General features: G+C 42.2%; 1 long non-coding RNA gene across 1 annotated transcript; it reads left to right on the top strand.

Moving 5' to 3' along the window:
* The first annotated feature begins 12,743 nt into the window (after positions 1–12,743).
* Positions 12,744–14,312, top strand: LOC127483134 (uncharacterized). Its single transcript, XR_007909083.1, has 2 exons — positions 12,744–12,889; positions 14,101–14,312. It is a non-coding gene; the product is annotated as an uncharacterized lncRNA (long non-coding RNA).
* Positions 14,313–16,280: the final 1,968 nt, after the last annotated feature.

Raw genomic sequence — 16,280 nt, 5'->3', positions numbered from 1 at the left:
TAGGGAACAATGCCCAGACCAAGTGGGATTTATCCCTGGTATGCAGGGATGTTTCAACATTCACAAACCAATAAATGTGATAGATCCCACTAACAAACTGAAAAACAAAAACCTTACGGTTATCTCAATAGGTGTAGACAAAACATTTGATAAAATACAACATTTTTCCATGATGAAAACCTTAAGCAAATTGGGTATAGAAGGAACATTCCTCAACACAATCAAGGCAATCTATGACCAACACACAGCCAACATCCTATTGAATGGGGAAAAGCTGGAAGCATTCACACTGAACTCTGGAACAAGACAAGGATGTCCACTGTCACCACTGCTGTTCAATACAGTCCTGAAAGTTTTAGCCAGAGCCATTAAGCAAGAAAAAGAAATCAAAAGGAAACAAATTGGAAAGGAGGAAGTGAAACTATCCCTACTTGCAGATGATGTGATTCTATACATAGGGGATACAAAAGACTCCACTAAGAGACTATTGGAACTCATAAAAGAGTTTGGTAAAGTAGAAAGAGATAAAATCAACACAGAAAAGTCAATAGCCTTTGTATACACAAATAATGCCATGGCTGAGAAAGAACTTTTAAGATAAGTCTCATTCACAATAGCTCCAAAAAGAATTAAATACCTTGGAATAAATTAAACCAAGGATGGCAAAGATCTCTATGATGAAAATTACAAAACAGTGAGGAAAGAAATAGAAGACATTAAAAAATGGAAAAAATTTCCATGTTCATGGATTGGAAGAATCAATGTCATCAAAATGTCCACAGTACCAAAATCAATTTACAGATTTGATCCCAATCAAAATGCCAATGACATTCTTCACAGACCTAGAAAAAATGATACTAAAATTTGTATGGAAATGTTACCGGTGAATGGCAGGGTTCTTGTCTTCGCACAAGAAATAATTCAGGCATGAGACAGTGTAGTGGAAAGTAGAAGTAGCAAAGTTTATTAGGGAAGGGACATCCGTAAAAACGGATGGGAACCTCTCCAGACAGGACCTGAGAGAGAGTGCCCAGTCACTCGAACTGGGGGTGGCGGGGGGCAGCGAGGTTACATGGTTGAGTGGAGAGATTACACCTGACCAGGCCAGGCGGGCGACTCAGCATAGAGGCAGAGGGCTGAGTGCACAGTCTGGTTGAGGCCAGGGGTTTTTAAGGAGATGGGTCTTGCTTCCCCACCTCTGCTCCTCTTGGAACAAAGGGCTTTTTGGATGTAAATAGAAAAACTTCTATTTGAGTTTTCCCCTGAAGGTATCAGACAGGAGGAAGGCTAGCTGATGCCATCTTGAGTTTAGAGGAAGGGTGAGCAGGACCCCCTGGAGAATTGGGATCCGGAGCAAGGTGTTTGAAATGCAGATACTGGGCTGCATCTGGGAGATTGTGGAAGACTGCCAGGCAGAAGGGGCAGGGACCCCCACCTGGCAGGTTATAGGGTAGGAGGGGGCAGGGCAGGATGCAGATACTGGGATGACTTTGAGATGCAGATGCATATGCTGGACATAGACGTCTTCTCTTTAGGCCTGTCACACACACATAAGCTCATGTCTGACTTCTTACCTAACATATACACTATGAAGTACTACTCAGCTATTAAAAAAATGAAATTCTGCCTTTGGCAACAAAATGGACACAGCTAGAAGCTATTATACTTAGTGAAATAAGCCAATCCCCAAAAGACAGATATCATATGTTTTCCCTAATCCAAGGTAACTAATAGAGTACCTAAAATGCAAGGTGTTGGAGTGAAGAGGATGTTTTGAGATGATGATTGTTTACAGCCCTCGTCCCTTCTGTTGAGGAACAGTGTTTTCTCCTTCATACTATTTGTTGAACTCTTTTACTTAGTGTAGGGTTAACTTTATGATCATTAAATAATCTGAAAATAGATTTTTATAAAAATTGAAAGTAGGAATGGGAGAGGGAGGAGAAAGAAGGGTTGGAGCATGCTTGGGAGGGAGGGTGGGGTAGAAAGTATCACTATGTTCCCAAATCTTTATATGTGAATTACATGAAACATGTGTAACTTAAATCTTAAAGGAGGAAAATTAAATTAACATAAAAAGCGCCTTAGGTATATCTTTATTAGAGGCACTTTTAGTTCTTCGTTTCATTATGTAACTGTTCATATGAAGCCCTAATACTTCCTTTTTACTAGCTATTTCTTTAAGGACAAGAGTTGATAACTTATTCAACTTTGTGGCCCACATTAAACGCATAAGACTCCTTTGTCTACAAAGACCAATTAGTTTTTCCTCTACACCCTCATGCATCCTGTACTTCCAATATGCTAGGTTTTCATTTTAATCATTTAATCACAATTAAAATTATATAAAATTATATAAAACAAAAAAAGAACATGGGATACTATTCAGTCATAAAAAAAAGATATGACAACAGGAATGGAACCAAAGGGTCATTATGTTAAAGGAAATAATCCAAGCACCTAAAGATAAATGCCACATGATCTCCTTCCTCTGTGGACTCTATAAGCACTGACCTCAAAGAACTTGAAAGCTGAACAGTGGTTGCCAGAGGCTGGGGAGAGTAGAAGGGGGAAGGATGCAGAAGAGTTGATCACTGGGTACTAAGTGGTACTTATAATATGAGAAATAATTTAGGTGTTCTATTGGACAACAGTGTGAATATAGAGAATGATAATGTGCTATGTACTTCAAAAAATCTAGAAGATGGGCTTGGCATTGCAGCACAATTGCTTAAGCCACTTCCTGTGATGCTAACATCCCATATGAGTGCCTGTTTGAGTCTCAGATGCTCGACTTCCAATCCAGCTTCCTGCCTTTGGAAGGCAGTGGAAGATGACACAAATATCTGGGCCCTGCCACCCATGTGACAGATGTGGATGGCGTTGCAGGCTTCTAGCTTCAGCCAGGCTCAGCTCCAAGCCTTTGTGGCCATTTGGGGCCTGAACCAGCAGATGGAAAATATCTCTCTCTCCCTCCCTCCCCCACTTTCTTGCTCTCTCTCCTCCCCACTTCCCCCCCCCCACACACACACCATAACTCTGCATTTCAGATAAATAAATAACTTTTTAAAAATAGAAGAAAGTTCTTTTGACAGCTTAAATATATTTTTAAAGATTTTATTTATTTATTTGAAAGGCAGTTACAGACAGTGAGAGGCAGAGACAGAGAGAAAGGTCTTCCTTCTGCTTGGTTCACTCCCCAAATGGCTGCAATGGTCAGAGTTGTGCAGTCTGAAGCCAGGAGCCAGGTGCTTCTTCCTGGTCTCCCACATGGGTGCAGGGACCCAAAGACTTGGGCCATCTTCTACTGTTTTACCAGGCCATCGCAGAGAGCTGGATTGGAAGAGGAGCAGGCAGGCCTAGAACCGGTGCCCATGTGGGATGCCGGTGCCGCAGGTGGAGGATTAACCTACTGTGCCACAGTGCCGGCCCCAGCTTAAAATATTTTAAACATAAGAACCATTGTGAACATTTGATGAGATACATATGCACCTTGATTTGAACATAATGCAATATCAATTTGGATCCAAACATCACTTGGAACCCCATAAATATGTATGATTTTTATGTGTCAGTTTTTTAAAAAGATGGCATATCATTTTGCTTAACTTGTCACATTACCTTCTTCTGTCTAATCAAATATTTCTCTGCCTCCCTTTTAGAGGAATATTTCTAATTTTATTTAGGTTCCTGCTTACTCTTCTGGTGTTGTCCCCCTGTCTAAAGATCTCTAACTTGGTCCTATCTTCAAAGTCCCTTTCATGATATAAAGTAAGACTCCTGTATATCTTTGGAAGCCATTACTCAGTGTACGGCATCTCATGTTCTATGTTGGAATTGCCAGTTCGCCATGGCATGGGAAGGTGTCTGGCAATACTACAGGCAACAGCTACTGGTGACAGTGCACCACTGGTGAGGTCCCCCAGTGGGGAGCAAGGGGCAAATCAATCAGACTAGAATTTATACACTGAGAAACGTTTAGGTATACAGTTTGAATCCTATGACTCTATTTTGTAGTAGCTGATGGTATTAAGATGCACCATTTTGGGGCCAGTACTGTGGCACAGTGGATTAAAACCCCAGCTTGCAGCACCGGGATCCCATATGGGCACCCATTTGAGTCCTGGCTGCTCCACTTCCAATCCAGCTCTCTGCTATGGCCTGGGAAAGCAGTGGAAGATGGTCCAACTCCTTGGGCCCCTGCACTCATGTGGAAGACCAGGAAGAAGCTCCTGGCTACTGGCTTCGGATCAGCTCAGCCCTGGCCATTGTGGTCATTTGGAGAGTGAACTAGTGGAATGAAAGTCCTCTCTCTCTCTCTCTGGCTCTACTTCTCTCTGTAACTATTTCAAAGAAATAAAATAAATCTTTAAACAAAAAAAATGCATCATTTTGCAGATGGGAGAGCAACCTTGAGAGATGGAAAGACAGACCCAAGAGGAAAATAGCTGCCCACATCCAGTAAAGAAAGCTACACCCCAACTTCCCACTCTCAGTTGCCTCTGAACACAGTCATGGTTTATTTGCTGTATTCTCCAAGGCTTTGTTCCTTATTATATCGAGCACACTGAGGAGACTCATGAACTTTAATGAGTAAGATGTTTATCCTTCTACGTATCATTCCGTTTGACTTTCCCATGTGAAACTAGCAATTTTCCGGAACAAAGAAGGTCCTTGACCAGCATCACTACACAGTGCTTGTAAGCTAATTTCAGCTTCTCTCTCATGTCACAGTGCCCTTAAAGTTATTCAGTTCAGTTCTGTGTGTGCATTCACCAAGGGCATTGTGACAGCGTGGCACAAACCCAAAGAATGACAAGAAATCCATTCTGGGCACAAGAAGGGCTGTAAGTGAAAATCATTTTGATTAAGGAACCCTGACATCATTCTTATAAACATATCTGTTTTCTGTTAAGTGGTTTACAAGGCCGGGATGATGGAGAATTGCCAGAACTGATATGTCTTCTTATTATTCCATTCCAACAAGAATTAGGAGACTCCACCATCTTTAGTTTATATCAAAAAAAAAAAAAAAAAAAACTCAGACAAAATACCAGTGACATCATCGTCAAGAAACTAACTTTGATATCTCAGTCAACAGTTTCCCCAAAATTTTGATGCCATGTGCTATGTCTTATCTGAACATAGATGTGGGTACTGACTTAGGGGCCAGGAGACCTGGGTTCTGCTCTAATCCTTGCCCTAATCCTAGCACTGCACTGTACCATTATGATAAACATGTTTTTCAATTCAGGACCTGTATTAGTCTATCTTCCATTATCATAATGAAATACCTTTCTTATAAAGAAAAGAGGTTTCTTTAGCTCACAGCTTTGGAGGTTCAAAGGCAGGTGCCAGGTTCTGCTGGACTCTGGTGAAGAATTTGCGGCAGATGCAGCAGACAGGGAGCCCATCCAACAGGAAGATGACAAGGCAGGAAGCCAGAACAAGACTGGGGTCCCTGTGAACTGTGCTAGTTCCTTCTAAGGGCACACCCCCAGCATTAGTGCCTAATGACCCGACGAGGCTCTGCCTTTTAAAGGCCCCATCACCACTTAGCACAGCCACATTGCGGACCAAGTTCCCACACATGAACCCTTGGAGGAGAAGCCACATCCAAGCCACAGCAGGACCCTGTTTTCCATGGCTGTGAAATGGGTAAGTTGCCCTAAATGATTTCAGTAGTTCATCTCCCATTGCCCTCTCTAATGTGATTTTACCCACATGTCAAAAGATATGAGATGAAGCACAAATACTTTAGGGTCTATACAATTCTTAGCTGAGATTATCATAGAAAAGGTAGTTGTTGCCCAGACACCTCCACAGAGACATCTGATTCTTACACTTTATTTGACTTACAGTCAGCCTTCCAGAGTCACAATTTCCACTTCCATGGATCCAAAAATTAGGGAAAAACTGCATCCTCACTAAACGTTCTTTCCTGAGCAGCATACAGCATAGGAACGATTTACATAGCACTTACATATTGTAGCTGGCGTTATAAGTACCAAAGTGTAGGGGATTACAAGTGAAAGTTCTATGCAGATGCCACATGATTTAATAAGAGCCTTGAACATCCAGGAATTTTGGTGTCTGTGTTGGGGCCTATAACCCCTGTGGACACAGAGAGATGACGGTGACCAGCTTGGGCCCAATGGGCATCCTGGTATGTCTGCTCTTTTTTCCTCTTTTATGAGCACTTTTCTTTTGAAAGTTTCTAAGTTCTTGCTAGTAACTGTCTAAATCTTTACTTAGTATAGAGTTGGTCTTCTTTATATAAAGATAAGCAAAAATGAATCTTAATGAAGAACGGATGGGAGAAGGAGTAGGAGGTAGGGTGGAAGTTGAGGGTGGGAGGGCGGATATGGGGAGAAGAACCACTATATTGCTAAAGCTGTACCTATGAAATATGTATTCGTTAAATAAAAACTTAAAATAAATAAATAAATAAATCCTAGCTAGGTGTACATTTTTAGGAAAGTCACATCCTTTTGAAAAATGCATCAATGCTTAAATCATAAGGTCACATACCTTATTAAAGTGAAGGCAATATTGTTTCTATTTAAAAAATTCTCTCTCTTTAAAATTTAAAAAGTTATCTTAAGGACAACAGCAAAAGAATATACATAATATATTCAGCCCTGAAAAATATCTTAGAGGATTTCACACCAAAGGCTATTTAAACATAGAAATTATGATAGGATTTGCAAGTTCTGTCAAGGATGAGGAGTTGACTAAAATCAAGACAGGAAACTGTAGGTCAGATCTGCCTATATGTTAGTTTAGCTTAGTGTACTCAGAGTCTCAAAAATCCAATAATTTCATCAAAGAACCTTAAGTTGGACAGCTCTTGAACAGTGCCAAGATCAGGCCACCACTGGGCATGGTTTGCACTTGCACTATCGGCAGGTTTGCGGAGTAGGACTCTCCTTCCCAGAGGCAGGGTCCCTTCCACCCTACCTGCTGTCTCACTCAGCGCATTCCCCCAAGGCTCCCTGCCCCTACAGCCATTCCAGTTCACTTCTTATGCCTTGAACATAGGAACTAGAAATGAAAATGGATGCCCACCTTGAATGAAAGTGATCTGGAAAGAAAACCCAGGAATGTCTCCCTTTCTTCACGGTGGACGAGCTCTTTTAACTTGCCCCAAAACACAGGGACAAATGACAGTGAGTTCCTCCCAGGCAGCAGGAATAGAATGGGAAATAGCAGAAGACTCTGAGTGTGGGTATGATATTGTAAAAAATATATCTGGCCTTTGTCCCAGCTTCCTGGAATACAACTTCTAGAAACCCTGGAATCTCCAAAGCAAGAGTTTTTTGGTGGTTTTTTTTGTTTTGTTTTTTGTTTTTTGTTTTGTTTTGTTTTGTTTTTTGGTACAGGGGGACTTCAAAAGGTTTATGGAATACATGTGTAATGAAAAACCTATACATGGATTTCAAAATGTTTTGCACCAAAATAAAATTGTCATTAAAAACCATTTTGCATAAACTTGTTGATGTACCCTCACATGCTAGTGCACTGACAGGCAGCTGGAGGATCTTGGATGGTCTTGGAATGGGGTGTATCCCCTCCACAAAAGCCAGGGCAGGATGAGAGAGTTGGCACTTTCAGCTCCACCCCCGATCTCTGACAAGGGGAAGGGATTGAAGGCTAGGCTGCCCATGATATCATCAATCATGCCTACATAATGGAGCCTCCATAAGACCCTAAATGGACAGGATTCAGAGCACTTCTGGTAGCAAAGTAGCGTGCCTAGAGAAGGCATGGAAGCCTCATGCCGCTTGCCCCAGCCTTGCACTACGCAGCCCTCCTAGCTGGTGCTCATCTGTATCCTGTTATAGTCTTTGTGATGGATTCATTGTAAACACAAGTGATTCCCTTAGTTCTGTGAACAGCACCAGGAAATTAACCAAATCTAAGCATGAGGTTGTGAGAACCCTGGTTAACGGCCAGTTGGTCAAAAGCACAGGTTCAAAAAAACCCTGGGGCTTGTGGCTGGTATCAGATGTTAGTGTGGCAGTGGGAGCAGTCTATGGCACTGAGACCTCAAGCTGGTGGGTAGTGTCAAGATGAATTGAATCCGAGGACACTCGCTGATGTCCAGGGGGAAGAAGTGTTTGCTTGATATATGAGGAAACCCTACACATAGCTGGCATCAGAAGCAAGCTGCAAGGGTAGAGAGGAGAAACCAAGTCTGAGCTTGGCTTTTCCTTATACCTATCCATCAGGTTGTGTCAAGCACTGCATCTTAGAGAATCTTAACCTCTGAGCTACGCAATACAAAACCAACTCCTAGTCCTTTTATGGTCTCCAACTGGACAGTCCATACTCAAAGAGAAGCTTATTGGCATCAATTCTTCCCTCTGGGAAAGTGGAAGGATGTTGCTACAGGTGCTACAAAAGCAGCCAGTCAGTGGCTACTACTGTTCTTAAGAAACTAATGGGTCCAGCAGCAGCAGTAGCATCCCATATGGGCACCAGTTCAAGTCTTGGTTACTTCACTTCCAATCCAGCTCCCTGCCAATGCATCTGGGGAAACAGCAGAAGATGGCCCAAGTGCTTGGGCCCCCACACCCCTGTGGGAGATGTAGAAGAAACTCCCAGCCCTTGGCTTCCAATGGGCCCAGCTCCAGCCATTGCAGCCATGTGAGAAATAAACAAGAGAATGGAAGATTCTCTTTCTCCCAGCCTTTCTTTCTGTCTCTCTCTTTCTTTCTCTCTCTAATTCTGCTTTTCAAATAAATAAATAAATCTTTAAAAAGAAGCAAAAGTAATTCTGGAAAGACTCTCAGTGTGCCTGAACATATATGGTTTGAAATGGACTCTACCCAAAATGTGTGTGGTAGAGCAAATATAAATTACAATTCCATATTTTTATAACTTTGGCACCATTGGACATAGATATCTCAATTTAATTTTGTGAATATATGATACAGTCCCATGACTCAGACACCAAAATGTGTGCCCCAATCCTCTCAACCCCACTCTCACTCCCTATTGTTGTTTCAGAGATGCAAACACAGATGCATATTTTTTTCTTTGCTCTCCTTTTAAAACAAATGAAACCATAATCTATACCCTATTCTACCTTACTTTTTTCATTTAGCAATACAGCTTAAAGATTGTTATCTATCAATATATAACAAGCTTTCTTATTCCTTTTATATCTATAAAGCACCCATTGCATAGATCTATCATAATGTAATTTTTTGGCCCCTATTGATGGACATGTGGATTATTTCTAATCTTCTGCTACTACAAGCAAGGCTGCAGTGAAAAACCATCAGTGGGTTTGCACACACATGCATGCACACACATGGGGTCTTCATAAAGTTCAGAAAAAAATTATTAAGAAAAAAACAGAGCCAGCATTATGGGGCGGAGGGTTAAGCTGCTGCCTACAATGTCAGCATCCCATGTATGAGCACCAGTTTGAGTCATCGCTGCTCCACTTCCCATCCACCTCCCTGCTGATGTGACTGGGAAAGCAGCAGAACATGGCCCAAGTGCTTGGGTCCCTGCACCCTCATGGAAGACTTGCAAGAAGCTCCTGGATCCTGGCTTTGGCCTGGCCCAGCTGCAACCATTGCAGCCATTTGGGGAGTGAACTAACAGATGGAAAATCTCTCTCTATCTCTATATTCTCCCTCTCTTTCTCTGTCACCCTGTCTTTCAAATAAATAAATTTTTAGAAATTCATGGGTTTCAGAAATTTTTTCCACTGCAATGAAATGTACCTTTTAATTTTATTTTCAATGTACCCTCACACATATGTACACACATATATTCATACTCATTCATACTAACATTGCTGTAGAAAAAATCCTAGAATTGGAATTGCTGGGGACAAGATAATGTATACCATTCATGACTCTCAGCGCAGCCAAGCGGCCCTCCTTGAGACAAACACCAACTACCCTCCCACCACTGATGTTTGAGAACCTGCTTCCCCACAGCCTCACACACACTTTCCAGACTGCAGTCTCTTGTGACTTCGTGATCACATACCAGCGACTCATGGTTTTCATTCCCAGGAGTTTATCGTCTGTGTGCTGCATAGGAGTAGTCTCTACTGTTACCCTTCTTGTGTAGAACTTGTGAGGAGTTCTCGATGTTTTGCTTTTTTCCACGTGAAGTTAAGAGCCACCTCCAGGGCCCCCTGCTTGGGTGGGCTCTTCATTCCCCACTTCTGAGTGGAAACTTCCATCCAGGCAGGCACCACTCAATAAGGAAGGCTCCGCATGCGAGATCCAGGGCGTATTTTCCATGGTTGGCCTATGACTTCCCTATAAATTGTGGTAAAAGAAATCTCATAGCCACTGTCAGTCCCTGATCTGCTTTTCTGGCCCAGGACAACTTATAATGGGAGTGGAAAAGAGATGGCTGCCTAAACAAAAATCAGGATGCTCTTCTAAAAAGAAAGAGAAGTGAATGCTAAAAGGGCAGTTTTCCAGGAACTCATGCACTTTCCACAGCCCAGAAGGCTAGGGCAGGGTCCTGTTATGAGTGCCAGTTAACACTGTTGAATATTGCACTTTTACCTTTAGTTATTTTCATTGTTTGTCAGCTTCACAAGACTCCAAGCTGCTAAGTCTGCCTTGCTTACAATTGTATTTCCGAGGGCTAGCATAGGACTCAGCATAATATGGGTTGTTCAAAAACTATATGCTGATTTGAGCCTTGAGATTATAAAGCTACATAGAACTGAGGATCAGAATCCAAAATTCTTCCCTCCACGTTAGCATTCTTCTTACTAAACCATTTGTAATCCTGCACCTTCAAATCACCCCACACACAATTAGGAGAGCTACAGAAGGAATGTGGTTTCCCTGGAGACTCCATTGAGTCCAAATTTATTATCATTTAAGAAGCAGAACCTTATCAGACTTTCAGTGAGAGGAAATAAAGAATTGATCGTGGAATGGCCGTGCTCTATATAGAACATCCTTTTATAAACAACAAAAACAGCAAAACTAGTGATTCGTTGCGAGAAATCTAAGAATTCATCCAAGACACTTAAATGATAGCCTACTTGAGATTGGAGAATTAAGAGAAAGCTCAAAACAGTGATGCCGTTTGTGAAGCTGTTCCCTTCAAAAGGAACAAAAGAACTGCTTCTGCCACGTTGGTTAAAAACATTTGACTGCATATCTAACTTCATAGTCAATGAAGTATGATTTTTAAAACCATCCACAGGGAGTCCCCAGAAGATGACGGCAATGGTTTTGGTTACTGCTCACGGCGTCACTAGAACAGAATAAGTCAGCACAAAAGGTGGTGACATGGATTTGAAAGCAGCAGAAGCCTTCTGCAGGAAATGAAGACTCCTAATTAACTCCCTTAAAAACAAAGCCCAGGGCCACTGTGTGGGCAAGGGGGGGCTGGAGAGCTTGATAAATCATGCATTCTGCTCCAAGCAGCTTGTTACTTAGAGAAGAAGGGTGTGTGCATGACTAGGGCAATGAATAGTAGAACGTGGGGAGTGCGAAGCACTGGTGTGTGCAAGAGAGAGGTGGAATCTGACTGGGACCAGGGGCCGCTGAGGAGGACAAGAGGTGGGGAGGATCTGAACTTATGCATAATAAACAATAATAAACAATATGTTTGGTCTTTTTTGCCCCTGGCTCCTGAAATGGATCTTCCAAAACCCTTGGGCCATCTTCAGAGGTGGGAATATCTTTCTTACTCATGAGTCCCTGGGATCGTGTCTGAGTTTGTGCTGACAAGATGACTACAGATGGGGCTACTCAGGGCCGATGTTGTGGTGAAGCAAGTTAAACCACTGCCTGTGACGCCAGATCCCTGTGAACACCAGTTCTTGTCCTGGCTGCTCCATTTCCCACCCAGCTCCCTGCTAATGCACCTGGGAAGGCAGCAGAAGATAACCCAAGTGCTTGGGCCCCTGCCACCCACATGGGAGACCTAGATGGTGTTCCAGGCTCCTGGCTTCAGCCTGGCCCAGCCCTGACCATTGTGGCCGTTTGGGGAGTGAATCATCCAGATGGAAGATCTCTTTTTCTCTGCTTCTTCATCTTTTCTGTACTCCCCCTTTCAAATAAATAAAACAAATATTAAAAAAAAAAAAACAGGTTACTCACCAGAAAGACAAATTTCATAGTTAGAAAATCGATGCTCTAAACCACACGGTGTCAAACTGACTCTCTCAGCCTGTAGGGCAGTGAAGCTGAAGTCATTTGGTCAATGACCTGATCAATTATGAGGGAGAAAAGGACTTGCTCACCCTGAGAGTGTCCAGATGGGTCTCCAAATCAAATGAGCAGAGACGTATAAATAGGAGAAAAAGCATGCACATTTATTTAATAAATGCTATGTGACATAGGTATTCATGAGTTAATGAAAGCTCAAAGGAGTGGTTAAACCTCAGTGTTTTTGTTATAGTAGGTTTAATGAAATATGGAAAGCTGTGCAAAAGGCAATGAACTTGGGGAAACAGCAAGGCCTGTTTGTTCAGATCTTTGTCTTCAGGGTAGGCTGTTCCTTTCCTCTGGATATGGGGGCTCTCATGACCTGACTCAGGAAAGGCGAGAAAGTCCCTCCTAGGCTTTATGACGACTTCCAGAGGAAGGGATGGAAGAAGGTCAAGAGAAATCCCTGCTCCTGCGGTTTTCTCAGATTCCTTCAGCTTAAAATGATCAGTGGGTCAGAGTGCCATATTTTGGTGTAATGTGTTCTCAGCCCCATCACAATCATTGCCTTGGCAACAGAACCCCAGTGAATACTCAGGCCCCCACGCTTCATGGGACTTCCTGCTCAGTGAACAACAATCCGTGTACAGGGGGAGTGACACAGACACTCCACAGGGAGAGGGCAGGGAAGCCCCGTGCCTGCCACCCTCCCAGACCTTGCTGTGAGTCTCGTCATCTAGGTGGGTCTAACGTGTGTTTTTATAGGAAACGGTGACTACAAGTACAAGGCTGTCCCAAGTTTTGCATCTCATCCCTGTGAGCCTCAGTCTGTTGATCAGAGTGTGGCTGGTGCGTGAAGTGAGGGTAGTCTCGCGGGGGACCAAGTCCTTTGCCTGTGGGAGCCGATGCTACCTTCAGGGATTGGTTCCCAAAGTGAATGGCAGTAGAGCAGCTGGGATCAAGGTATCCGGGTGCTGATGGAAAGTCCTTTGCTAAACAAGTAGGGCTAAGAAGTTAGTATTCTGGTTGGAAACATTGAGTCCACCGATAGCCATCACAGCACCACAACTGTTAGTAGAGGAGAACCAGCTGCTCAGTGCAGGGTGGTCTGGGGAGGAGCTGAGAGAGCAGGCAGGGCCAACACAAAGGGGAGAAGTGTGAAGGCAGCAGGAAAACGATTAGATTGTATCCTGAAGGCAATGGGAACCAGGCACCGTTAACTGGTACTCTTTGTTTCTCGTGATAAAATACACGTTCTTTGTTGAAGTGAATCACCCATAATCTTCCCATCATGAGAAAAACATTGTTAATATTTTAGTCATGTTTTCTTTCAGTCATTTTACCAAATAGACATATGCATGGGGTGTGTGTGTGTGTGTGTGTGTGTGTAACTGTAGATACCTCTCTAATATGCTTTTGCTGAACACTAGGTATTTTCCCTTGTACTTGTTAATTACAGAAGTAATATATGCTATTTCTACAGATGGTAAAATAAGAAAAAAATAATCATTGATCATTGACCCACCATGCACAGATAAACTCGGCCAGCATTTTAATATAATTTCTTCAAACTTACAATGTAATTTGAAATATTTGAGATTGTGGTATCACACAATTTTATTGGCAATGTAAATCCCTGAGCATGCATAGATTTTTGGAAGATCTACCCACCCCACCCCTCCACACACAAACACGCATCTTACAACCTCCCATGATAAGATAGCAGGTCATAATTGACTTGGTGTTTGAGCCTCCGTGATGAGCAGGCCCTGTTCGTCAGATGATTACTGTTACCCCCTGAAGAGCTCGGGCTCCTGTGTGCTCCAACACTAACAGTCAGTGCACCAAGCCGCCTGACCCCTCTCCCAGCTGCTCAGTCTCTTCCCCTCGGGCCTGTCTTGACTGCTCTTACTGTGCATCTCTGTTGCTTTCCTTTTCCTTTCATTCACAGGTTGGCCAAGAAATAAAATAAGCAGACTAAAAGATTTACATGAGCAAAAAATAATCAATAGATAAACCCATCAATGTAGATATAAAAGAAAAAATGGATATTGTTGAAAATAACTTCAGCAAGAAGAAGACAAAAGGAAAAAATGAGTACTGTTAGATGCATAGAAATAATATATATTTAATTTTTAATAAATTCTGTTTATTTTGAAGATAGGTGCTTGTGTTTTTGTTTTAATTTCAGAGATGGAGAAAGACAAAGAACTCCCATCTGGGGGTTCACTCTGCAAATGCCCACAATGGCTAGGACTGGGCCAAGCCACGGAACTAATCCAGGTCTCCCACACGGGTAGCAGGAACTGAACCACTTGAGACACCACTTGTTGCCTCCCAGGATGCCTACTATCAGGAAGCTGGAACTGGGAGCAGCGCTGGAACTCAAACCAAAGCACTGCAAAGTGGGATGTGGGCATCCAGCCGGTGCCTGAGCTGCAAGGCCGGATTCCCACCCTGCATTGCATATTTTAAGTTTCCAAGAACATTGATCAAAGTGTACCAATACCACTAATGATAAATAATTATGTTGTTCTATTCAAAGCAATCAGGATGTTACAAAATGCGGTCAAAATAAAAAACAAAAATAAATGCTGGGAGTCAAAACAAGGAAGTACACCCTGATTTAAAAGTTGAATATGCCAGATGTAACTATCGAGGCAATGCAACTGGAGCTCTCATACACCTACTGACAGGGATGTAAAATGGCACAACCACTTTGAGAAACAGCTTGGAGAGTGTTTAAAACAACGAAACAACTACCTTTTGGGGGACCTAGTCAGGACATTCTTAGGTATTTACTAAAGAAAACTGAGAAGATATGACCACACAAAGATTTACATGTGGAAGCAACAGTAAATAACCATTCGTAATAACCAAAAGCTGGAAACAACCAAAAACATCCATCAAGAGCTAAGCTCTAAGCAAACTGGGATACTAGTCAACAATGACTCTGGCTGAGACCAGCATTGTGGCATAGTGGATTAAGCCATTGTCTGATATGCAAGCATCTCATGTGGATGCCAGCTCAAGTCCTGGCTGCTCCACTTTCGATCCAGCTCCCTGATGATGTGCCTGGGAGAGCAGTGGAAAATGGCTCAAGTACTTGATCTCCTGCCACCCACTTGGGAGGCCTTGATGGAGTTCCCGGCTCCTGGCTTCAGCCTGGCAAGACCTAGCAATTGAAGTCACCCGGAGAGTGAAAGGAAGATGGCTCTCTCTGTAACTCTGACTTTCAAATAAATAAAATATATCTTTAAGAAAAGAAACTCGGCTCCATCTACCCAATGAAATACTATTCAACAGAAATCTTTACTTAATGTACACTAAACTGATCTTCTGTTAAAAAAAAAAAAAGAAAAGAAAAGAAACTATCAATTCCCAACTTGACTCTCACTGGGATTAAACATGACAATAGGTCTGATCTGATTTCATCATCATTTAAAAAAAAATCATCTATTATTTTTCACTTTATGTTTCCGTGTGGGAACAAACTGTTGAAATCCTTACTTAAGGTATACTAAGCTGATCTTCTGTATACTAAGATAATCGAAAATGAATCTTGATGTGAATGGAAGGGGAGAGGGAGTGGGAAAGGGGAGGGTGGTGGGTGGGAGGGACGGTATGGGGGGGAAAGCCATTGTAACCCATGAGACGTACTTTGGTAATTTATATTCATTAAATAAAAGATAAAAAAAAAAAAAAAAAAAAAAGAAATACTATTCAACAGTAACTCTGGTATTCTATACAATACTATTCAGCCACAAAAAAAGAACAAAATAATGGCAAAACCTCACTGACGAATCTGAAAGTAATGTTGCTGAGTGAAAGAAGTCAGACAGCCAATAAATCTAGACAATGCAAGCTAGTAAGCGGTGACAGAGTGCAGACGAGTGCTTGACTTGAGTGGAGACAGAATGGAGAAACTGAGTCGCAGAGGAGCACAAAAACCTTTGGAGGTGATGAAAATGTTCAGAATGTTCATTACCTCAAATGTGATTTTCAAGTGGCACATTTAAATTATGCCCAGCTTATTTAATGACAATTATCCTTCAACAAACCTGTTTACAAAATATAAGATATAAGGTACTTCAAAAACCTTATGGAAATGGAATGAAAAGGTAGGCTCAC

The sequence above is a fragment of the Oryctolagus cuniculus genome, chromosome 8 (genome assembly GCF_964237555.1).
Source record: "Oryctolagus cuniculus chromosome 8, mOryCun1.1, whole genome shotgun sequence".
Lineage (NCBI taxonomy): Eukaryota > Metazoa > Chordata > Mammalia > Lagomorpha > Leporidae > Oryctolagus > Oryctolagus cuniculus.
This window is presented reverse-complemented; position numbering and strand designations above follow the sequence as displayed.